Source organism: Phyllobates terribilis, unplaced genomic scaffold, assembly GCF_046119375.1.
Source record: "Phyllobates terribilis strain yellow unplaced genomic scaffold, ASM4611937v1 Scaffold_11__3_contigs__length_659146591, whole genome shotgun sequence".
NCBI classification, from domain to species: Eukaryota; Metazoa; Chordata; class Amphibia; order Anura; family Dendrobatidae; genus Phyllobates; species Phyllobates terribilis.
In genome coordinates, this window is record NW_027362771.1 from 486,448,357 (window position 1) to 486,471,519 (window position 23,163).

The window sequence follows — 23,163 nt, forward strand, 5'->3', positions numbered from 1 at the left end:
GCAGGATCCAGGGCGAGAGGAGCCAGAGCCAAAGTGAGAGTAGTCCGGAGCCAATACGAGGGCAGGCCAGAGCCAGAGCGAGAGCAGACCGGAGCAAAGGCAAGGGTAGGCCAGAGCCAGAGCGAGAGCAGGCCAGAGCGAGAGCAGGCAACAGCCAGGGCAAGGGCAGGCCGGAGCCCGAGCGAGAGTTGGCCAGAGCCAAGGCAAGGGAAGGCCAGAGCCAGAGAAGGCCGGAGGCAAGGCAAGAGCAGGCCGGAACCAGGGCGAGAGCAGAATGGAGCCAAGGCGAGAGCAGGCCGGATCCAGAGCGAGAGCATGCCGGAGCCCGGGCTAGGGCAGGCCAGAGCCAGAGCGGGGGCAGGCTGGAGCCAGAGCGAGAGCATGCCGGAGCCCGGGCTAGGGCAGGCCGGAGCCAGAGCGAGGGCAGGCTGGAGCCAGGGAGAGTGCAGGCCGGAGCCAGAGCGAGAGCAGGCCGGAGCCAAGGCTAGAGCAGGCAGGATCCAGGGCGAGAGCAGGCCAGAGCCAAGGCGAGGTTGGCCAGAACCAGCGCGAGAGCAGGCCGGAGCAAAGGCGAGGACAGGCAAGAGCCAGAGCGAGAGCAGGCCGGAACCAGAGCGAGGGCTGGACAGAGCCAGAGTCAGAGCAGGCCGGAGCCAAGGCGAGGGCAGGCAAGAGCCAGAGCGAGGGCAGGCCAGAGCGAGGGCAGTCTAGAGCCAGAGCGATACCAGGCCGGAGCCAAGGCGAGGGCAGGCCAGAGCCAGAGTGAGAGCAGGCCGGAGCAAAGGCAAGTGCAGGCCAGAGTGAGAGCAGGCCAGAGCCAGAGCGAGAGCAGGCTGGAGCCAGGGCAAGGGCAGGCCGGAGGAGCCAGAGTGAGAGTAGGCCAGAGCCAAGGCAAAGGCAGGCCAGAGCCAAGGCGAGAGCAGGCCGGAGCCAGTGCGAGAGCAGGCCAGAGCCAGAGCGAGAGCAGGCCGGAGCCAGGACGAGGGCAGTCCGAAGCCAGTGCGAGAGCAGGCCGGAGCCAAGGAGAGGACAGGCCAGAGCCAGAGCGAGAGCTAGCAAAAGCCAGGGCGAGAGCTGGCCGGAGCCAAGGCAAGGGCAGGCCAGAGCGAGAGCAGGCCGGCGCCAGGGCGAGAGGAGGCCGGAGCCAATGCGGAGCAGGCCAGAGCCAGAGCGAAGGCAGGCCGGAGCAAGGGCAAGGGTAGGCCAGAGCCAGAGCGAGAGCAGGCCGGAGCCAGGGCGAGGGCAGGCTGGAGCCAGAGAGAGAGCAGTCCGGAGCCATGGCGAGGGCAGGCCGGACACAGAACGAGGGCAGGCCGGATCCAGGGCGAGAGCAGGCCGGAGCCCGTGCGATGGCAGGCCGGAACCATAGCGAGGGCAGGCCGGAGCCAAGGCGAGATCAGGCCGGAGCCAAGGAGAGGTCAGGCCAGAGCCACAGAGAGAGCAAGCCAGAGCCAGGGCGAGAGCAGGCCGGAGCCAAGGCAAGAGCAGGCCAGAGCGAGAGCAGGCCAGAGCCCGGGCGAGCACAGGCCGTAGCCAAGGCAAGGGCAGGTTGGAGCCAGAGCGAGGGCAGGACGGAGCCAAGGCGAGGGCAGGCAGGAGCCAGAGCGAGGGCAGCCCGGAGCCAGAACGAGAGCAAACCGGAGCCAAGTCGAGAGCAGGCAAGATCCAGCACAAGAACAGGCAGGAGTCAAGGTGAGGGCAGGCCGGAGCCTGAGAGATAGCAGGCCGGAGCCAGGACAAGAGCAGGCCGGAGCCAAGGCGAGAGAAGGCCAGAACCAGTGCGAGAGCAGGCCAGAGACAGAGCGAGAGCAGGCTGGAGCCAGGACGAGGGCAGGTCGGAGTCAGTGCAAGAGCAGGCTGGAGCCAAGTAGAGGACAGGCCAGAGCCAGAGCGAGAGAAGGCCGGAGCCAGGGCAAGGGCAGGCCAGATCTAGAGCGAGGGCAGGCCAGAGCCAAGGCGAGGGCAGGCCGTGGCCAGAACGAGAGCAGGCCGGAGCCAGAGCGAGAGCAGGCCGGAGCCAAGGCGAGAGAAGGCCGTATCAAGGGCGAGAACAGGCTGGAGCGAAGGCGAGGGCAGGCCGGAGCCAGGGTGAGGGCAGGCCGGTGCCAGGGCGATGGCAGGCCGGAGCCATAGCGAGGGCAGACCGGAGCGAAGGTGAGAGCAGGCCGGAGCCAAGGCGAGGGCAAGCCGGAACCAAAGCGAAAGCAGGCCGGAGCCAAGGCGAGGGCAGGCCAGAGAGAGAGCAATCTGGAGTCAGGGCGAGAGCAGGCCGGAGACAAGGCAAGGGCAGACCACAGCGCGAGCAGGCTGGATCCAGGGCGAGAGCAGGCCGGAGCCAAGGCGAGGACAGGCCAGAGCGAGGGCAGGCCGCAGCCAGTGCGAGGGCAGGCCAGAGCGAGAGCAGGCCGGAGCCAAGATGAGAGCTGGCCGGATCCAGGGCGAGAACAGGCAGGAGCCAAGGTGAGGGCAGGCCGGAGCCAGAGTAATAGCAGGCCGGAGCCAGGGCGAGAACAGGCCAGAGCCAAGGAGAGAGCAGGCCGAAGCCAGTGCGAGAGCAGGCCAGAGACAGAGCAAGAGCAGGCCGGAGCCAGGACGAGGGCAGTCCGAAGCCAGTGCGAGAGCAGGCCGGAGCCAGAGCGAGAGCAAGCAAGAGCCAGGGAGAGAGCAGGCTGGAGCCAAGGCAAGGGCAGGCCAGAGCCAGAGCGAGGGCAGGCCGGAGCAAGGGCGAGGGTAGGCCATAGCAAGAGCGAGAGCAGGCCGGAGCCAGGGCGAGGGCAGGCTGGAGCCAGATCGAGAGCAGACCGGAGCCATGGCGAGGGCAGGCCCGACCCAGAACGAGGGCAGGCCGGATCCAGAGCGAGAGCAGGCTGGAGCCAAGGCGAGGACAGGCCAGAGCGAGAGCAGGCATGAGCCAAGGCAAGGGCAGGCCTGAGCCAAGGCGAGAGCCGGTCGGATACAGGGCGAGAACAGGCAGGAGCTATGGCGAGGGCAGGCAGGAGCCAGAGAGAGAGCAGGCCGGAGCCAGGGCGAGAGCAGGCCGGAGCCAAGGTGAGAGCAGGCTGGAGCCAGTGCGAGAGCAGGCCAGAGCCGGAGCGAGAGCATGCCGGAGCAAGGACGAGGGCAGGCATGAGCCAGTGCGAGAGCAGGCCGGAGCCAAGGAGAGGACAGGCCAGAGCCAGAGCGAGAGCAGGCCGGAGCCAGGGAGAAGGCAGGCCAGAGCCAAGGCGAGGGCAGAACAGAGCCAGAGTCAGAGCATGCCGGAGCCAAGGCGAGGGCAGGCCGAAGCCAGAGCGAGGACAGGCCATAGCCAGAGCGAAAGCTGGCCGGAGCCAGGGCAGGCCGGAGCCAAGGCGAGGGCAGGCCGGAGCCAAAGCCAGTGCAGGCCGGAGCAATGGCGAGGTTAGGTCAGAGCGAGAGCAGGCCAGAGGCAGAGCAGGCCGGCGCCAGGCCAAGGGCAGGCCGGAGCCAGAGCGAGAGTAGGCCAGAGCCAAGACAAGGGCAGGCCAGAGCCAGAGCGAGGGAAGGCCGCAGCCAAGGTAAGGGCAGGCCGGAACCAAGGCAAAAGCAAGCCGGAGCCAGGGCGAGAGCAGGCCGGAGCATAGACGAGAGCAGGCCGGAGCCAAGGCAAGGTCAGGCCTGAGCCAGAGCGAGAGCAGGTCAGATCCAGGGCGAGATCAGGCCGGAACCAAGGCGTCGGCAGGCCAGAGCCAGAGAGAGCGAGGGCAGGCTGGAGCCAGGTCGATGGCAGGCCAGAGCCAGAGCGAGAGCAGGCCGGAGCCAGGGCGAGGGCAGGGTGGAGCCAGAGCGAGAGGAGGCCGGAGTCAGAGCGAGAGGAGGCCGGAGCCAATGCGAGGGCAGGCCGGAGGCAGAGCAAGGGCAGGCCGGAGCCAGAGCAAGGGCAGGCCGGAGCCAAGGCGAGTGCTGGTCAGAGCGAGAGCAAGCATGAGCCAAGGCAAGGGCAGGCCGGAACCAGGGCGAGAGCAGGCCGGAGCCATGGCGAGAGAAGGCCGGAGGCAAGGCGAGAGCAGGCTGAAGCCAAGGCGAGAGCAGGCCAGAGCCAGAGAGATAGCAGGCCTTAGCCAGGGCGAGATCAGGCCGGAGACAAGGCGAGGGCATGCCGGAACCAGTGCGAGATCAGGCCAGAGCCAGAGCGAGAGCAGGCCGGAGCTAATACGAGGGCAGTCCGGAGCCAGTGCAAGAGCAGGCCGGAGCCACGGCGAGAGCAGGCCAGATCCAGGGCGAGAACAGACAGGAGCCAAGGCGAGGGCAGGCCGGAGTCAGAGAGATAGCAGGATGGAGCCAGGGCGTGAGCAGGCCGGAGCCAAGGCGAGAGCAGGCCGGAACCAGTGCGAGAGCAGGCCAGAGCAAGAGCGAGAGCAGTCCGGAGCCAGGACGAGGGCAGGCCGGAGCCAGAGCGAGAGTAGGCCAGAGCCAAGGCAAGGGCAGGCCAGAGCCAGAGCGAGAGAAGGCCGGAGCAAAGGCAAGGGCAGGCCGGAACCAGAGTCAGAGCGAGGGAGGGCAGGCGAGAGCCAGGGCGAGGGCAGGCTGGAGCCAGAGCGAGAGCAGGCCGGAGCCAGAGCGAGAGCAGGCCACATCCAGAGCGAGAGGAGGCCGGAGCCAAGGAGAGGACATGCCAGAGCCAGAGCTAGAGCATGCCGGAGCCAGGGCGAGGGCAGGCCAGTGCCAGAGCTAGGGCAGGCCGGAACCAGGGCTAGGGCAGGCCGGAGCCAGAGCGAGAGCAGGCCGGAGCCAAGGCGAGAGCAGGCCGGAACAAAGGCGAGAGCAGGCAGGATCCAGGGCGAGAACAGGCCGGAGCCAAGGCGAGGGCAGGCCGGAACCAGTGCGCGAGCAGGCCAGAGCCAGAGAGAGAGCAGGCCGGAGCCAGGATGAGTGCAGGCCGGAGCCAGGTCGAGAGCAAGCCAGAGCCAAGGCGAGTACAGGCCAGAGCCAGACCGAGAGCAGGCCGGAGCCAGGGCGAGGGCAAGCCAGAGCCAGAGTCGCAGCAGGCTGGAGCCAAGGCTAGGGCAGGCCAGAGCCAGAGCGAGGGCATGCCAGAGCCAGAGCGAGGGCAGGCTAGAGCCAGAGCAGGCCGGAGCAATTGCGAGGTCAGGCCAGAGGCAGAGCAGGCCGGAGCCAGGGCGAGGGCAGGCTGGAGCTAGAGCTAGAGGAGGCCAGAGCCAAGGCAAGGGCAGGCCGGAGCCAGAGAGAGAGCAGGTCGGAGCCAAGGCAAGTGCTGGCCAGAGCGAGAGCAAGCATGAGCCAAGGCAAGGGCACTCCGGAACCAGGGCGAGAGCAGGCCGGAGCCATGGCGAAAGAAGGCCGGAGCCAAGGCGAGAGCAGGCCGGAGCCAAGGCGAGAGCAGGCCAGAGCCAGAGAGATAGCAGGCCTTAGCCAGGGCGAGAGCAGGCTGGAGCCAAGGCGAGGGCAGGTCGGAACCAGTGCGAGAGCAGGCCAGAGCCAGAGAGAGAATAGGCCGGAGCCACTACGAGGGCAGTCCGGAGCCAGTGCAAGAGCAGGCCGGATTCAGGGCGAGAACAGGCAGGATCCAAGGCGAGGGCAGGCCAGAGCCAGAGCGAGAGCAGGCCGCAGCCAGGACGAAGGCAGGCCGGAGCCAGGGCGAGAGCAGGCTAGAGCTAGAGCGAGAGAAGGCCGGAACCAAGGCGAGGGCAGGCCAGAGCCAAAGCGAGAGTAGGCCAGAGCCAAGGCAAGCGCAGGCCAGAGCCAGAACGAGAGAAGGCTGGAGCCAAGGCGAGGGCAGGCCAAAGCCAGAGCGAGAGCAGGCCGGAGCCAAGGCGAGTGCAGGCCAGAGCCAAAGCGAGAGTAGGCCAGAGCCAAGGCAAGGGCAGGCCAGAGCCAAAGCGAGAGTAGGCCAGAGCCAAGGCGAGGGCAGGCCAGAGCCAGAGCGAGAGAAGGCCGGAGCCAAGGCGAGGGCAGGCCAGAGCCAGATCGAGAGCAGTCCGGAGCCAAGGCGAGAGCAGGCCAGAGCCAGAGAGATAGCAGGCCTTAGCCAGGGCGAGAGCAGGCCGGAGCCAAGGCGAGGGCAGGTTGGAACCCGTGCGAGAGCAGGCCAGAGCCAGAGCGAGAACAGGCCGGAGCTAGTACTAGGGCAGTCCGGAGCCAGTGCAAGAGCAGGCCGGAGCCAAGGCGAGAGCAGGCCGGATTCAGGGCGAGAACAGGCAGGATCCAAGGCGAGGGTAGGCCGGAGTCAGAGAGATAGCAGGACGGAGCCAGGGCGAGAGCAGGCCGGAGCCAAGGCGAGAGTAGGCCGGATCCAGTGCGAGAGCAGGCCAGAGCCAGAGCGAGAGCAGGCCAGAGCCAGGACAAGGGCAGGCCGGAGCCAGAGCGAGAGTAGGTCAGAGCCAAGGCAAGGGCAAGCCAGAGCCAGAGCGAGAGAAGACCGGAGCAAAGGCAAGGGCAGGCCGGAACCATGGCGAGATCAGGCCGGAGTCAGAGCGAGGGAGGGCGGACGAGAACCAGGGCGAGGGCAGGCTGGAGCCAGAGCGAGAGCAGGCCGGAGCCAAGGCGAGAGCAGGCCGGAACAAAGGCGAGAGCAGGCAGGATCCAGGGCGAGAACAGGCCGGAGCCAAGGCGAGGGCAGGCCGGAACCAGTGCGAGAGCAGGCCAGAGCCAGAGAGAGAGCAGGCCGGAGCCAGGACGAGGGCAGGCCGGAGCCAGGTCGAGAGCAAGCCAGAGCCAAGACGAGTACAGACCACAGCCAGACCGAGAGCAGGCCGGAGCCAGGGCGAAGGCAAGCCAGAGCCAGAGTCGCAGCAGGCTGGAGCCAAGGCTAGGGGAGGCCAGAGCCAGAGCGAGGGCAGGCTAGAGCCAGAGCGCGGGCCGGCCAGAGCCAAGGCGAGGGCAGGCCGGAGCCAGAGCAGGCCGGAGCAATTGCGAGGTCAGGCCAGAGGCAGAGCAGGCCGGAACCTGGGCGAGGGCAGGCTGGAGCCAGAGCTAGAGGAGGCCGGAGCCAAGGCAAGGGCAGGCCGGAGCCAGAATGAGAGCAGGCAGGAGCCAAGGCAAGTGCTGGCCAGAGCGAGAGCAAGCATGAGCCAAGGCAAGGGCAGGCCTGAACCAGGGCGAGAGCAGGCCGGAGCCATGGCGAGAGCAGGCCGGAGCAAAGGCTAGAGCAGGCCAGAGCCAGAGAGATAGCAGGCCTTAGCCAGGGCGAGAGCAGGCTGGAGCCAAGGCGAGGGCAGGTCGGAACCAGTGCGAGAGCAGGCCAGAGCCAGAGAGAGAATAGGCCGGAGCCAGTACGAGGGCAGTCCGGAGCCAGTGCAAGAGCAGGCCGGAGCCAAGGCGAGAGCAGGCCAAAGCGAGAGCGAGAGCAGGCCAGAGCCAGGGCAAGGGCAGGCCGCAGCCAGAGCGAGAGCAGGCCGGAGCCAGGGCGAGGGCAGCCCAGAGCCTGAGCGAGAGCAGGCCGGAGCCATGGTGAGGGCAGGACGGGGCCAGAGCGAGAGCAGGCCGGAGCCAAAGCGAGGGCAGGCCAGAGCCAGAAAGAGAGCAGGCCAGAACCAGGGCGAGGGCAGGACGGAGCCAGAGCGAGAGCAGGTCAGAGCAAAGGCGTGAGTAGGCCAGAGCCAAGGCAAGGGCTGGCCAGAGCCAAAGCGAGAGTAGGCCAGAGCCAAGGCGAGGGCAGGCCAGAGCCAGAGCGAGAGAAGTCCGGAGCCAAGGCGAGGGCAGGCCAGAGCCAGAGCGAGAGCAGACCGGAGCCAAAGCGAGGGCAGGCCAGAGCCAGAGCAGGCCGGAGGAAAGGCAAGGGCAGCCCAGAGCCAAAGCGAGAGCAGGCCAGAGCGAGAGCAAGCCAGAGCTAAAGCGAGAGTAGGCCAGAGCCAGGGCAAGGGCAGGCCGGAGCCAGGGAGAGAGCAGGCCGGAGCCAGGGCGAGGGCAGCCCAGAGCCTGAGCGAGAGCAGGCCGAAGCCAAGGCGAGGGCAGGCCGGAGCCAGAGCAAGGGCAGGCCGGAAACAGGCCGAAGCCAAGGCGAGGCCAGGCCAGAGCTAGATCGAGAGCAGGCCGGAGCCAGGGCGAGAGCAGGCCAGAGCCAGAACAAGGGCAGGCCAGAAACAGGCCGGAGCCAAGGCAAGGCCAGGCCAGAGCCAGGCGAGGGCAGGCCAGAGCCAAAGCGAGAGTAGGCCAGAGCCAGAGCGAGAGAAGGCCGGAGCTAGGGCAGGCCAGAGCCAGAGCGAGAGCCGGACGGAGCATAGGCAAGGGCAGGCCAGAGCCAAAGCGAGAGCAGGCCAAAGCGAGAGCGAGAGCATGCCAGAGCCAGGGCAAGGGCAGGCCGCAGCCAGAGCGAGAGCAGGCCGGAGCCATGGCGAGGGCAGAACGGGGCCAGAGCGAGAGCAGGCCGGAGCCAAAGCGAGGGCAGGCCAGAGCCAGAACGAGAGCAGGCCAGGACCAGGGCGAGGGCAGGACGGAGCCAGAGCGAGAGCAGGCCAGAGCAAAGGCGTGAGTAGGCCAGAGCCAAGGCAAGGGCTGGCCAGAGCCAAAGCGAGAGTAGGCCAGAGCCAAGGCGAGGGCAGGCCAGAGCCAGAGCGAGAGAAGTCCGGAGCCAAGGCGAGGGCAGGCCAGAGCCAGAGCGAGAGCAGACCGGAGCCAAGGCGAGGGCAGGCCAGAGCCAGAGCAGGCCGGAGGAAAGGCAAGGGCAGCCCAGAGCCAAAGCGAGAGCAGGCCAGAGCGAGAGCAAGCCAGAGCTAAACCGAGAGTAGGCCAGAGCCAGGGCAAGGGCAGGCCGGAGCCAGGGAGAGAGCAGGCCGGAGCCAGGGCGAGGGCAGCCCAGAGCCTGAGCGAGAGCAGGCTGGAGCCATGGCGAGGGCAGGACGGGGCCAGAGCGAGAGCAGGCCGGAGCCAAAGCGAGGGCAGGCCAGAGACAGAACGAGAGCAGGCCAGAACCAGGGCGTGGGCAGGACGGAGCCAGAGCGAGAGCAGGCCAGAGCAAAGGCGTGAGTAGGCCAGAGCCAAGGGAAGGGCTGGCCAGAGCCAAAGCGAGAGTAGGCCAGAGCCAAGGCGAGGGCAGGCCAGAGCCAGAGCGAGAGAAGTCCGGAGCCAAGGCGAGGGCAGGCCAGAGCCAGAGCGAGAGCAGACCGGAGCCAAGGCGAGGGCAGGCCAGAGCCAGAGCAGGTCGGAGGAAAGGCAAGGGCAGCCCAGAGCCAAAGCGAGAGCAGGCCAGAGCGAGAGCAAGCCAGAGCTAAAGCGAGAGTAGGCCAGAGCCAGGGCAAGGGCAGGCCGGAGCCAGGGAGAGAGCAGGCCGGAGCCAGGGCGAGGGCAGCCCAAAGCCTGAGCGAGAGCAGGCCGAAGCCAAGGCGAGGGCAGGCCGGAGCCAGAGCAAGGGCAGGCCGGAAACAGGCCGAAGCCAAGGCGAGGCCAGGCCAGAGCTAGATCGAGAGCAGGCCGGAGCCAGGGCGAGAGCAGGCCAGAGCCAGAACAAGGGCAGGCCAGAAACAGGCCGGAGCCAAGGCAAGGCCAGGCCAGAGCCAGGCGAGGGCAGGCCAGAGCCAAAGCGAGAGTAGGCCAGAGCCAGAGCGAGAGAAGGCCGGAGCTAGGGCAGGCCAGAGCCAGAGCGAGAGCCGGACGGAGCATAGGCAAGGGCAGGCCAGAGCCAAAGCGAGAGCAGGCCAAAGCGAGAGCGAGAGCATGCCAGAGCCAGGGCAAGGGCAGGCCGCAGCCAGAGCGAGAGCAGGCCGGAGCCATGGCGAGGGCAGAACGGGGCCAGAGCGAGAGCAGGCCGGAGCCAAAGCGAGGGCAGGCCAGAGCCAGAACGAGAGCAGGCCAGGACCAGGGCGAGGGCAGGACGGAGCCAGAGCGAGAGCAGGCCAGAGCAAAGGCGTGAGTAGGCCAGAGCCAAGGCAAGGGCTGGCCAGAGCCAAAGCGAGAGTAGGCCAGAGCCAAGGCGAGGGCAGGCCAGAGCCAGAGCGAGAGAAGTCCGGAGCCAAGGCGAGTGCAGGCCAGAGCCAGAGCGAGAGCAGACCGGAGCCAAGGCGAGGGCAGGCCAGAGCCAGAGCAGGCCGGAGGAAAGGCAAGGGCAGCCCAGAGCCAAAGCGAGAGCAGGCCAGAGCGAGAGCAAGCCAGAGCTAAAGCGAGAGTAGGCCAGAGCCAGGGCAAGGGCAGGCCGGAGCCAGGGAGAGAGCAGGCCGGAGCCAGGGCGAGGGCAGCCCAGAGCCTGAGCGAGAGCAGGCTGGAGCCATGGCGAGGGCAGGACGGGGCCAGAGCGAGAGCAGGCCGGAGCCAAAGCGAGGGCAGGCCAGAGACAGAACGAGAGCAGGCCAGAACCAGGGCGTGGGCAGGACGGAGCCAGAGCGAGAGCAGGCCAGAGCAAAGGCGTGAGTAGGCCAGAGCCAAGGGAAGGGCTGGCCAGAGCCAAAGCGAGAGTAGGCCAGAGCCAAGGGGAGGGCAGGCCAGAGCCAGAGCGAGAGAAGTCCGGAGCCAAGGCGAGGGCAGGCCAGAGCCAGAGCGAGAGCAGACCGGAGCCAAGGCGAGGGCAGGCCAGAGCCAGAGCAGGTCGGAGGAAAGGCAAGGGCAGCCCAGAGCCAAAGCGAGAGCAGGCCAGAGCGAGAGCAAGCCAGAGCTAAAGCGAGAGTAGGCCAGAGCCAGGGCAAGGGCAGGCCGGAGCCAGGGAGAGAGCAGGCCGGAGCCAGGGCGAGGGCAGCCCAGAGCCTGAGCGAGAGCAGGCCGAAGCCAAGGCGAGGGCAGGCCGGAGCCAGAGCAAGGGCAGGCCGGAAACAGGCCGGAGCCAAGGCGAGGCCAGGCCAGAGCTAGATCGAGAGCAGGCCGGAGCCAGGGCGAGAGCAGGCCAGAGCCAGAACAAGGGCAGGCCGGAAACAGGCCGGAGCCAAGGCAAGGCCAGGCCAGAGCCAGGCGAGGGCAGGCCACAGCCAAAGCGAGAGTAGGCCAGAGCGAGAGAAGGCCGGAGCTAGGGCAGGCCAGAGCCAGAGCGAGAGCCGGACGGAGCATAGGCAAGGGCAGGCCAGAGCCAAAGCGAGAGCAGGCCAAAGCGAGAGCGAGAGCAGGCCAGAGCCAGGGCAAGGGCAGGCCGCAGCCAGAGCGAGAGCAGGCCGGAGCCATGGCGAGGGCAGGACGGGGCCAGAGCGAGAGGAGGCCGGAGCCAAAGCGAGGGCAGGCCAGAGCCAGAACGAGAGCAGGCCAGAACCAGGGCGAGGGCAGGACGGAGCCAGAGCGAGAGCAGGCCAGAGCAAAGGCGTCAGTAGGTCAGAGCCAAGGCAAGGGCTGGCCAGAGCCAAAGCGAGAGTAGGCCAGAGCCAAGGCGAGGGCAGGCCAGAGCCAGAGCGAGAGAAGTCCGGAGCCAAGGCGAGGGCAGGCCAGAGCCAGAGCGAGAGCAGACCGGAGCCAAGGCGAGGGCAGGCCAGAGCCAGAGCAGGCCGGAGGAAAGGCAAGGGCAGCCCAGAGCCAAAGCGAGAGCAGGCCAGAGCGAGAGCAAGCCAGAGCTAAAGCGAGAGTAGGCCAGAGCCAGGGCAAGGGCAGGCCGGAGCCAGGGCGAGGGCAGCCCAGAGCCTGAGCGAGAGCAGGCTGGAGCCAAGGCGAGGGCAGGACCGAGCCAGAGCGAGAGCAGGCTGGAGCCAAAGCGAGGGCAGGCCAGAGCATGAGCAGGCCGGAGCCAGGAAGAGGGCAGGCCTGAGCCAGGGCGAGAGCAGGACAGAGCCAGAGCGAGAGCAGGCTGGAGCCAGGGCGAGGGCAGGCCAGAGCCATAGCGAGAGAAGGCCGGAGCCAGGGCGACGGCAGCCCAGAGCCTGAGCGAGAGCAGGCCGGAGTCAGGGCGAGGGCAGGAGGGAGCCAGAGCGAGAGCAGGCCGGAGCCAAGGCGAGGGCAGGCCAGAGCCAGAGCGAGAGCAGGCCGGAGCCAGGACGTAGGCAGGCCGGAGCCAGGGCGAGAGCAGGCAAGAGCCAGAGCGAGAGAAGGCCGGAGCCAACGCGAGGGCAGGCCACAGCCAAAGCGAGAGTAGGCCAGAGCCAAGGCAAGGGCAGGCCAGAGCCAGAACGAGAGAAGGCCGGAGCCAAGGTGAGGGCAGGCCAAAGCCAGAGCGAGAGCAGGGCGGAGCCAAGGCGAGTGCAGGCCAGAGCCAAAGCGAGAGTAGGCCAGAGCCAAGGCAAGGGCAGGCCAGAGCCAAAGAGAGAGTAGGCCGGAGCCAAGGCGAGGGCAGGCCAGAGCCAGGGCAAGAGCAGGCAAGAGCCAGAGCGAGAGAAGGCCGGAGCCAAGGCGAGGGCAAGCCACAGCCAAAGCGAGAGTAGGCCAGAGCCAAGGCGAGGGCAGGCCAGAGCCAGAACGAGAGAAGGCCGGAGCCAAGGTGAGGGCAGGCCAAAGCCAGAGCGAGAGCAGGCCGGAGCCAAGGCGAGTGCAGGCAAGAGCCAAAGCGAGAGTAGGCCAGAGCCAAGGCAAGGGCAGGCCAGAGCCAAAGCGAGAGTAGGCCAGAGCCAAGGCGAGGGCAGGCCAGAGCCAAAGCGAGAGAAGGCCGGATCCAAGACGGGGCAGACCATAGCCAGAGCGAGAGCAGGCCGGAGGAAAGGCAAGGGCAGCCCAGAGCCAAAGCGAGAGCAGGCCAGAGCGAGAGCAAGCCAGAGCTAAAGCGAGAGTAGGCCAGAGCCAGGGCAAGGGCAGGCCGGAGCCAGGGAGAGAGCAGGCCGGAGCCAGGGCGAGGGCAGCCCAGAGCCTGAGCGAGAGCAGGCTGGAGCCATGGCGAGGGCAGGACGGGGCCAGAGCGAGAGCAGGCCGGAGCCAAAGCGAGGGCAGGACAGAGACAGAACGAGAGCAGGCCAGAACCAGGGCGAGGGCAGGACGGAGCCAGAGCGAGAGCAGGCCAGAGCAAAGGCGTGAGTAGGCCAGAGCCAAGGGAAGGGCTGGCCAGAGCCAAAGCGAGAGTAGGCCAGAGCTAAGGCGAGGGCAGGCCAGAGCCAGAGCGAGAGAAGTCCGGAGCCAAGGCGATGGCAGGCCAGAGCCAGAGCAGGCCGGAGGAAAGGCAAGTGCAGCCCAGAGCCAAAGCGAGAGCAGGCCAGAGCGAGAGCAAGCCAGAGCTAAAGCGAGAGTAGGCCAGAGCCAGGGCAAGGGCAGGCCGGAGCCAGGGAGAGAGCAGGCCGGAGCCAGGGCGAGGGCAGCCCAGAGCCTGAGCGAGAGCAGGCCGAAGCCAAGGCGAGGGCAGGCCGGAGCCAGAGCAAGGGCAGGCCGGAAACAGGCCGGAGCCAAGGCGAGGCCAGGCCAGAGCTAGATCGAGAGCAGGCCGTAGCCAGGGCGAGAGCAGGCCAGAGCCAGAACAAGGGCAGGCCGGAAACAGGCCAGAGCCAAGGCAAGGCCAGGCCAGAGCCAGGCGAGGGCAGGCCAGAGCCAAAGCGAGAGTAGGCCAGAGCCAGAGCGAGAGAAGGCCGGAGCTAGGGCAGGCCAGAGCCAGAGCGAGAGCAGGCCAAAGCGAGAGCGAGAGCAGGCCAGAGCCAGGGCAAGGGCAGGCCGCAGCCAGAGCGAGAGCAGGCCGGAGCCATGGCGAGGGCAGGACGGGGCCAGAGCGAGAGCAGGCCGGAGCCAAAGCGAGGGCAGGCCAGAGCCAGAACGAGAGCAGGCCAGAACCAGGGCGAGGGCAGGACGGAGCCAGAGCGAGAGCAGGCCAGAGCAAAGGCGTGAGTAGGCCAGAGCCAAGGCAAGGGCTGGCCAGAGCCAAAGCGAGAGTAGGCCAGAGCCAAGGCGAGGGCAGGCCAGAGCCAGAGCGAGAGAAGTCCGGAGCCAAGGCGAGGGCAGGCCAGAGCCAGAGCGAGAGCAGACCGGAGCCAAGGCGAGGGCAGGCCAGAGCCAGAGCAGGCCGGACGAAAGGCAAGGGCAGCCCAGAGCCAAAGCGAGAGCAGGCCAGAGCGAGAGCAAGCCAGAGCTAAAGCGAGAGTAGGCCAGAACCAGGGCAAGGGCAGGCCGGAGCCAGGGAGAGAGCAGGCCGGAGCCAGGGCGAGGGCAGCCCAGAGCCTGAGCGAGAGCAGGCTGGAGCCAAGGCGAGGGCAGGACCGAGCCAGAGCGAGAGCAGGCTGGAGCCAAAGCGAGGGCAGGCCAGAGCATGAGCAGGCCGGAGCCAGGAAGAGGGCAGGCCTGAGCCAGGGCGAGAGCAGGCCAGAGCCAGAGCGAGAGCAGGCTGGAGCCAGGGCGAGGGCAGGCCAGAGCCATAGCGAGAGAAGGCCGGAGCCAGGGCGACGGCAGCCCAGAGCCTGAGCGAGAGCAGGCCGGAGCCAGGGCGAGGGCAGGAGGGAGCCAGAGCGAGAGCAGGCCGGAGCCAAGGCGAGGGCAGGCCAGAGCGAGAGCAGGCCTTAGCCAGGACGTAGGCAGGCCGGAGCCAGGGCGAGAGCAGGCAAGAGCCAGAGCGAGAGAAGGCCGGAGTCAACGCGAGGGCAGGCCACAGCCAAAGCGAGAGTAGGCCAGAGCCAAGGCAAGGGCAGGCCAGAGCCAGAACGAGAGAAGGCCGGAGCCAAGGTGAGGGCAGGCCAAAGCCAGAGCGAGAGCAGGCCGGAGCCAAGGCGAGTGCAGGCCAGAGCCAAAGCGAGAGTAGGCCAGAGCCAAGGCAAGGGCAGGCCAGAGCCAAAGAGAGAGTAGGCCGGAGCCAAGGCGAGGGCAGGCCAGAGCCAGGGCGAGAGCAGGCAAGAGCCAGAGCGAGAGAAGGCTGGAGCCAATGCAAGGGCAAGCCACAGCCAAAGCGAGAGTAGGCCAGAGCCAAGGCGAGGGCAGGCCAGAGCCAGAACGAGAGAAGGCCGGAGCCAAGGTGAGGGCAGGCCAAAGCCAGAGCGAGAGCAGGCCGGAGCCAAGGCGAGTGCAGGCAAGAGCCAAAGCGAGAGTAGGCCAGAGCCAAGGCAAGGGCAGGCCAGAGCCAAAGCGAGAGTAGGCCAGAGCCAAGGCGAGGGCAGGCCAGAGCCAAAGCGAGAGATGGCCGGATCCAAGACGGGGCAGGCCAGAGCCAGAGCGAGAGCAGGCCGGAACCAAGGCGAGGGCAGGCCAGTGCCAGAGCGAGAGCAGGCCGGAGCAAAGGCAAGGGCAGGCCAGAGCCAAAGCGAGAGCAGGCCAGAGCAAGAGCAGGCCAGAGCCAGGGCAAGGGCAGGCCGGTGCCAGAGAGAGAGCAGGCCGGAGCCAGGGCGAGGTCAGCCCAGAGCCTGAGCGAGAGCAGGCCGGAGCCAGGGGGAGGGCAGGACCGATCCCGAGCGAGAGCAGGCCGGAGCCAAAGCGAGGGCAGGCCAGAGCAAGAGCAGGCCGGAGCCAGGACGAGGGAATGCGGAGCCAGGGCGAGAGCAGTCCAGAGCCAGAGCAAGAGCAGGCTGGAGCCAGGGCGAGGGCAGGCCAGAGCCATAGCGAGAGAAGGCCGGAGCCAGGGCGATGGCAGCCTAGAGCCTGAGCGAGAGCAGGCCGGAGCCAAGGCGATGGCAGGACGGAGCCAGAGCAAGAGCAGGCCGGAGCCAAGGCGAGGGCAGGCCAGAGCCAGAGCGAGAGCAGGCTGGAGCCAGGACGAGGCAGGCCGGAGCTAAGGCGAGAGCAGGCAAGAGCCAGAGCGAGAGAAGGCCGGAACCAAGGCGAAGGCAGGCCTGAGCCAAAGTGAGAGTAGGCCAGAGCCAAGACAAGGGCAGGCCAGAGCCAGGACTAGAGAAGGCCGGAGCCAAGGCGAGGGCAGGCCAGAGACAGAACGACAGCAGGCCGGAGCCGGGGCTATAGCAAACCAGAGCCAAGGCGAGGGCAGGCCAGAGCCAGGGCGATAGCAGGCCGGAGCCAAGGCGAGGGCAGGCCGGAGCCAGAGCGAGGGCAGTCCAGAGCCAGGGCTAGGGCAGACCAGAGCCAGAGCGAGAGCCGGCCGGAGCCAGGATGAGGGCACGCCGGAGCCTGGGCGAGAGCAGGCTGGAGCCAAGGGGAGGACAGGCCAGAGCAAGAGCGAGAGCAGGCCAGATCCAGGGCGAGGGCAGGCCAGAGCCAGAGTCATAGCAGGCTGAGCAAAGGCGAGGGCAGGCCAGAGCCAGGGCTATGGCAGGCCAGACCCAGAGAGAGAGCAAGCCGGAGGCAAGGCGAGGGCAGGCCAGAGCCAGAGCGAGAGCAGGCCAGAGCCAAGTCGAGGGCAGACCAGAGCCAGAGCGAGAGCAGGCCGGAGCAAAGGCAAGAGCAGGCCAGAGCGAGAGCATGCCAGAGCGAGAGCAGGCTGGAGCCAGGGCAAGGGCAGGCCAGAGCCAGAGCGAGAGTAGGCCAGAGCCAAGGCAAGGGCAAGCCAGAGCGAGAGAAGGCTGGAGCCAAGGCAAGGGCAGCCCGGAACCAGGGCGAGAGCAGGCCGGAGCCAGAGCTATAGCAGGCCAGAGCCAGAGCGAGAGTAGGCCACAGACAGAGCGAGAGCAGGCCAGAGCCTCAGCGAGGGCATGCCAGAGCCAAGACGAGGGCTGGCCAGAGCCAGAGCTAGTGCAGGCCAGAGCCAGGGCGAGAGCAGGCCGGAGCCTGTACCAGGGCAGGCCGGACCATAGCAAGAGGAGGCCGGAGCCAGGGCGAGGGCAGGCCATAGCCAGAGAGAGAGCAAGCCGGAGCCAGGGCGAGGACAGGCCAGAGCAAGAGAGAGAGCAAGCCGGAGGGAGAGCAGGCCGGAGCCAGGGCGAGGGCAGGACAGAGCCAGAGCGAGATAAGGCCAGAGCCAGGGCAAGGGCAGGCCAGCGCGCGATCAAAACGGAGCAAAGGCGAGAGCAGGCCAGAGCTAGAGCGAGAGCAGGCCGGAGCCAAGGCGAGGGCAGGTCAGAGCCAGAGCGAGAGCAGGCCGGAGGCAGGGCGAGGACAGGCCAGGGCCAGAGCGAGAGTAGGCTGGAGCCAGGGCAAGGGTAGTCCGGAGCCAGGACGAGGGCAGGACAGAGCCAGGGCGAGAGGAGGCCAGTGCCAGAGCGAGAGCGAGAGCAGGTCAGAGCCAGGATTAGTGCAGGCCAAAGTCAGAGCAAGAGCAGGCCGTAGCCAAGACGAGGGCAGGCCAAAGCCAGAGTGAGAGCAGGCCAGAGCGAGAGTCGGCCGCAGCCAAGGCAAGGGCAGGCCAGAGCGAGAGAAAGCCGGAGCCAATGCAATGGCACCCTGGAACCAGGGCGAGAGCAGGCCGGAGCCAGGGCGAGGCCAGAGCCAGAGCGAGAGCAAGCCAGAGCCAGAGCGATGGCAGGCCAGAGCCAGAGAGAGCAGGCCAGAGCAAGAGCGACAGCAGGCCGGAGCCAGGGCGAGGGCAGGCCATAGCCAGAGAGAGAGCAGGCCGGAGCCATGGTGAGGGCAGGCCAGAGCCAGAGAAACAGCAGGCCGGAGCCAGGGCGAGGGCAGGCCGGAACCAGGGCCAGAGCAGGCTGGAGCCAAGGGGAGGACAGGCCAGAGCAAGAGCGAGAGCAGGCCGGAGCCAGGGCGAGGGCAGGCCAGAGCCAGAGTCATAGCAGGCGGAGGCAAGGCGAGGGCAGGGCAGAGCCAGAGCGAGAGCAGGCCAGAGCCAAGTCGAGGGCAGGCCAGAGCCAGAGCGAGAGCAGGCCAGAGCAAAGGCAAGAGCAGGCCAGAGCCAGAGCGAGAGCATGCCAGAGCGAGAGCAGGCTGGAGCCAGGGCAAGGGCAGGCCGGAGCCAGAGCGAGAGTAGGCCAGAGCCAAGGCAAGGGCAAGCCAGAGCGAGAGAAGGCTGGAGCCAAGGCAAGGGCAGCCCGGAACCAGGGCGAGAGCAGGCCGGAGCCAGAGCTATAGCAGGCCAGAGCCAGAGCGAGAGTAGGCCACAGACAGAGCGAGAGCAGGCCAGAGCCTCAGCGAGGGCATGCCAGAGCCAAGACGAGGGCTGGCCAGAGCCAGAGCTAGTGCAGGCCAGAGCCAGGGTGAGAGCAGGCCGGAGCCTGTACCAGGGCAGGCCGGACCATAGCAAGAGGAGGCCGGAGCCAGGGCGAGGGCAGGCCATAGCCAGAGAGAGAGCAAGCCGGAGCCAGGGCGAGGACAGGCCAGAGCAAGAGAGAGAGCAAGCCGGAGGGAGAGCAGGCCGGAGCCAGGGCGAGGGCAGGACAGAGCCAGAGCGAGATAAGGCCAGAGCCAGGGCAAGGGCAGGCCAGAGCGTGATCAAAACGGAGCAAAGGCGAGGGCAGGCCAGAGCGAGAGCAGGTCAGAGCCAGAGCGAGAGCAGGCCAGAGGCAGGGCGAGGACAGGCCAGGGCCAGAGCGAGAGTAGGCTGGAGCCAGGGCAAGGGTAGTCCGGAGCCAGGACGAGGGCAGGACAGAGCCAGGGCGAGAGGAGGCCAGTGCCAGAGCGAGAGCAGGTCAGAGCCAGGATTAGTGCAGGCCAAAGTCAGAGCAAGAGCAGGCCGTAGCCAAGACGAGGGCAGGCCAAAGCCAGAGTGAGAGCAGGCCAGAGCGAGAGTCGGCCGCAGCCAAGGCAAGGGCAGGCCAGAGCGAGAGAAAGCCGGAGCCAATGCAATGGCACCCTGGAACCAGGGCGAGAGCAGGCCGGAGCCAGGGCGAGGCCAGAGCCAGAGCGAGAGCAAGCCAGAGCCAGAGCGATGGCAGGCCAGAGCCAGAGAGAGCAGGCCAGAGCAAGAGCGACAGCAGGCCGGAGCCAGGGCGAGGTCAGGCCATAGCCAGAGAGAGAGCAGGCTGGAGCCATGGTGAGGGCAGGCCAGAGCCAGAGAAACAGCAGGCCGGAGCCAGGGCGAGGGCAGGCCGGAACCAGGGCCAGGGCAGACCTGAGCCAGAGCAAGAGCATGTCGAAGCCAGAGCGAGAGCAGGCCAGAGCCAGGGCGAGGGCAAGCCAGAGCCAGAGCGAGATAAGGCCGGATCGAGGGCGAGGGCAGGACGGCACCAGAGTGAGAGCAGGCTCCGGAGCCAAGGCGAGGGCAGGCCAGAGCGCGATCAAAACGGAGCAAAGGCGAGGGCAGGCCAGAGCTAGAGCGAGAGCATTCCGGAGGCAGGGCGACTACAGGCCAGAGCCAGAGCGAGAGTAGGCTGGAGCCAGGTCAAGGGTAGTCCGGAGCCAGGACGAGGGCAGGCCAGAGCCAGGGCGAGAGGAGGCCAGTGCCAGAGCGAGAGCAGGTCAGAGCCAGGATTAGTGCAGGCCAAAGTCAGAGCAAGAGCAGGCCGTAGCCAAGACGAGGGCAGGCCAAAGCCAGAGGGAGAGCAGGCCAGAGCCAGAGCGAGAGTCGGCCGCAGCCAAGGCAAGGGCAGGCCAGAGCGAGAGAAAGCCGGAGCCAAGGCAATGGCACGCTGGAACCAGGGCGAGAGCAGGCCGGAGCCAGGGCGAGGCCAGAGCCAGAGTGAGAGCAAGCCAGAGCCAGAGCGACAGCAGGCCGGAGCCAGGGCGAGGGCAGGCCAGAGCCAGAGAGAGCAGGCCAGAGCCAGAGCGACAGCAGGCCGGAGCCAGGGCGAGGGCAGGCCATAGCCAGAGAGAGAGCAGGCCGGAGCCAGGGCGAGGGCAGGCCGGAGCCAGGGCAGGCCAGAGCAAGAGCAGGTCGGAGCCAGGGCGATAGCAGGCCGGAGCCTAATGCGATGGCAGGCGCCAGGGCGATAGCAGGCCGGAGCCAAGGCGAGGGCAGGCCGGAGCCAGGGCGAGGGCAGGCCGGAGCCAGGGCGAGGGCATGCCGGAGCCAGAGCGAGAGCAGGCCGGAGCCAGGACGAGGGCAGGCTGAAGCCAGAGCGAGAGCAGGCCGGATCCAAGGCGAGGACAGGCCAGAGCCAGAGCGAGAGCAGGCCAGAGCCAGGACAAAGGGAGGCTGGAGCCAGGGCGAGAGCAGGCCGGAGCCAAGGAGAGGACAGGCCAGAGCCAGAGCAGGCCGGAGCCAATGCGATGCCAGGCCAAAGCCAGAGTCAGAGCAGGCCGGAGCCAGGGCGAGGGCAGGCCAGAGCCAGAGCGAGGGCAGTCCAGAGCCAGAGCAGGCCGGATCCACCGCGAAGGCAGGCTGAGCCAGGGCGAGGGCAGGCCAGAGCCAGAGCGAGAGCAGGCCAGAGGCAGGGAGAAGGCAGGCCGGAGCCAGGGCGATGGCAGGCCGAAGCCAGGTAGATGTCAGGCCAGAGCCAGGGCGAGGTCAGGCGGGAGACAGGGCGAGGGCAGGCCAGAGCCAGAGCAAGGGCAGGCCAGAGCGAGAGCAGGCCGAAGCCAGGGCGAGGGCAGGCCAGTGCCAGAGCGACAGCAGGCCGGAGCCAAGGCGAGGGCAGGCCGGAGCAAGAGCGAGAGCAGGCCGGAGCCAGGGTTAAGGCAGGCCAGAGGCAGAGCAAGAGCAGGCCGGAGCCAAGGCGAAGACAGGCCAGAGCGGGAGCAGGCCGGAGCCAAGGAGAGGGCAGGCCAGAGCGAGAGCAGGCCGGAGCCTTGGCTAGGGCAGGCCAGAGCCAGAGCGAGAGCAGGCCAGAGCCAAGTCGAGGGCAGACCAGAGCCAGAGCAAGAGCAGGCCGGAGCAAAGGCAAGAGCAGGCCAGAGCGAGAGCATGCCAGAGCGAGAGCAGGCTGGAGCCAGGGCAAGGGCAGGCCAGAGCCAGAGCGAGAGTAGGCCAGAGCCAAGGCAAGGGCAAGCCAGAGCGAGAGAAGGCTGGAGCCAAGGCAAGGGCAGCCCGGAACCAGGGCGAGAGCAGGCCGGAGCCAGAGCTATAGCAGGCCAGAGCCAGAGCGAGAGTAGGCCACAGACAGAGCGAGAGCAGGCCAGAGCCTCAGCGAGGGCATGCCAGAGCCAAGACGAGGGCTGGCCAGAGCCAGAGCTAGTGCAGGCCAGAGCCAGGGCGAGAGCAGGCCGGAGCCTGTACCAGGGCAGGCCGGACCATAGCAAGAGGAGGCCGGAGCCAGGGCGAGGGCAGGCCATAGCCAGAGAGAGAGCAAGCCGGAGCCAGGGCGAGGACAGGCCAGAGCAAGAGAGAGAGCAAGCCGGAGGGAGAGCAGGCCGGAGCCAGGGCGAGGGCAGGACAGAGCCAGAGCGAGATAAGGCCAGAGCCAGGGCAAGGGCAGGCCAGAGCGCGATCAAAACGGAGCAAAGGCGAGGGCAGGCCAGAGCTAGAGCGAGAGCAGGCCGGAGCCAAGGCGAGGGCAGGTCAGAGCCAGAGCGAGAGCAGGCCGGAGGCAGGGCGAGGACAGGCCAGGGCCAGAGCGAGAGTAGGCTGGAGCCAGGGCAAGGGTAGTCCGGAGCCAGGACGAGGGCAGGACAGAGCCAGGGCGAGAGGAGGCCAGTGCCAGAGCGAGAGCGAGAGCAGGTCAGAGCCAGGATTAGTGCAGGCCAAAGTCAGAGCAAGAGCAGGCCGTAGCCAAGACGAGGGCAGGCCAAAGCCAGAGTGAGAGCAGGCCAGAGCGAGAGTCGGCCGCAGCCAAGGCAAGGGCAGGCCAGAGCGAGAGAAAGCCGGAGCCAATGCAATGGCACCCTGGAACCAGGGCGAGAGCAGGCCGGAGCCAGGGCGAGGCCAGAGCCAGAGCGAGAGCAAGCCAGAGCCAGAGCGATGGCAGGCCAGAGCCAGAGAGAGCAGGCCAGAGCAAGAGCGACAGCAGGCCGGAGCCAGGGCGAGGGCAGGCCATAGCCAGAGAGAGAGCAGGCCGGAGCCATGGTGAGGGCAGGCCAGAGCCAGAGAAACAGCAGGCCGGAGCCAGGGCGAGGGCAGGCCGGAGCCAGGGCCAGAGCAGGCTGGAGCCAAGGGGAGGACAGGCCAGAGCAAGAGCGAGAGAAGGCCGGAGCCAGGGCGAGGGCAGGCCAGAGCCAGAGTCATAGCAGGCGGAGCAAAGGCGAGGGCAGGCCAGAGCCAGGGCTATGGCAGGCCAGACCCAGAGAGAGAGCAAGCCGGAGGCAAGGCGAGGGCAGGGCAGAGCCAGAGCGAGAGCAGGCCAGAGCCAAGTCGAGGGCAGGCCAGAGCCAGAGCGAGAGCAGGCCAGAGCAAAGGCAAGAGCAGGCCAGAGCCAGAGCGAGAGCATGCCATAGCGAGAGCAGGCTGGAGCCAGGGCAAGGGCAGGCCGGAGCCAGAGCGAGAGTAGGCCAGAGCCAAGGCAAGGGCAAGCTAGAGCGAGAGAAGGCTGGAGCCAAGGCAAGGGCAGCCCGGAACCAGGGCGAGAGCAGGCCGGAGCCAGAGCTATAGCAGGCCAGAGCGAGAGTAGGCCACAGACAGAGCGAGAGCAGGCCAGAGCCTCAGCGAGGGCATGCCAGAGCCAAGACGAGGGCTGGCCAGAGCCAGAGCTAGTGCAGGCCAGAGCCAGGGCGAGAGCAGGCCGGAGCCTGTACCAGGGCAGGCCGGACCATAGCAAGAGGAGGCCGGAGCCAGGGCGAGGGCAGGCCATAGCCAGAGAGAGAGCAAGCCGGAGCCAGGGCGAGGACAGGCCAGAGCAAGAGAGAGAGCAAGCTGGAGGGAGAGCAGGCCGGAGCCAGGGCGAGGGCAGGACAGAGCCAGAGCGAGATAAGGCCAGAGCCAGGGCAAGGGCAGGCCAGAGCGCGATCAAAACGGAGCAAAGGCGAGGGCAGGCCAGAGCTAGAGCGAGAGCAGGCCGGAGCCAAGGCGAGGGCAGGTCAGAGCCAGAGCGAGAGCAGGCCAGAGGCAGGGCGAGGACAGGCCAGGGCCAGAGCGAGAGTAGGCTGGAGCCAGGGCAAGGGTAGTCCGGAGCCAGGACGAGGGCAGGACAGAGCCAGGGCGAGAGGAGGCCAGTGCCAGAGCGAGAGCAGGTCAGAGCCAGGATTAGTGCAGGCCAAAGTCAGAGCAAGAGCAGGCCGTAGCCAAGACGAGGGCAGGCCAAAGCCAGAGTGAGAGCAGGCCAGAGCGAGAGTCGGCCGCAGCCAAGGCAAGGGCAGGCCAGAGCGAGAGAAAGCCGGAGCCAATGCAATGGCACCCTGGAACCAGGGCGAGAGCAGGCCGGAGCCAGGGCGAGGCCAGAGCCAGAGCCAGAGCAAGCCAGAGCCAGAGCGATGGCAGGCCAGAGCCAGAGAGAGCAGGCCAGAGCAAGAGCGACAGCAGGCCGGAGCCAGGGCGAGGTCAGGTCATAGCCAGAGAGAGAGCAGGCTGGAGCCATGGTGAGGGCAGGCCAGAGCCAGAGAAACAGCAGGCCGGAGCCAGGGCGAGGGCAGGCCGGAACCAGGGCCAGGGCAGACCTGAGCCAGAGCAAGAGCATGTCGGAGCCAGGGCGAGAGCAGGCCGGAGCCAAGGCGAGGGCAGACCAGAGCGAGAGCAGGCCGGAGCCAGGGCGAGGGCAAGCCAGAGCCAGAGCGAGATAAGGCCGGATCGAGGGCGAGGGCAGGACGGCA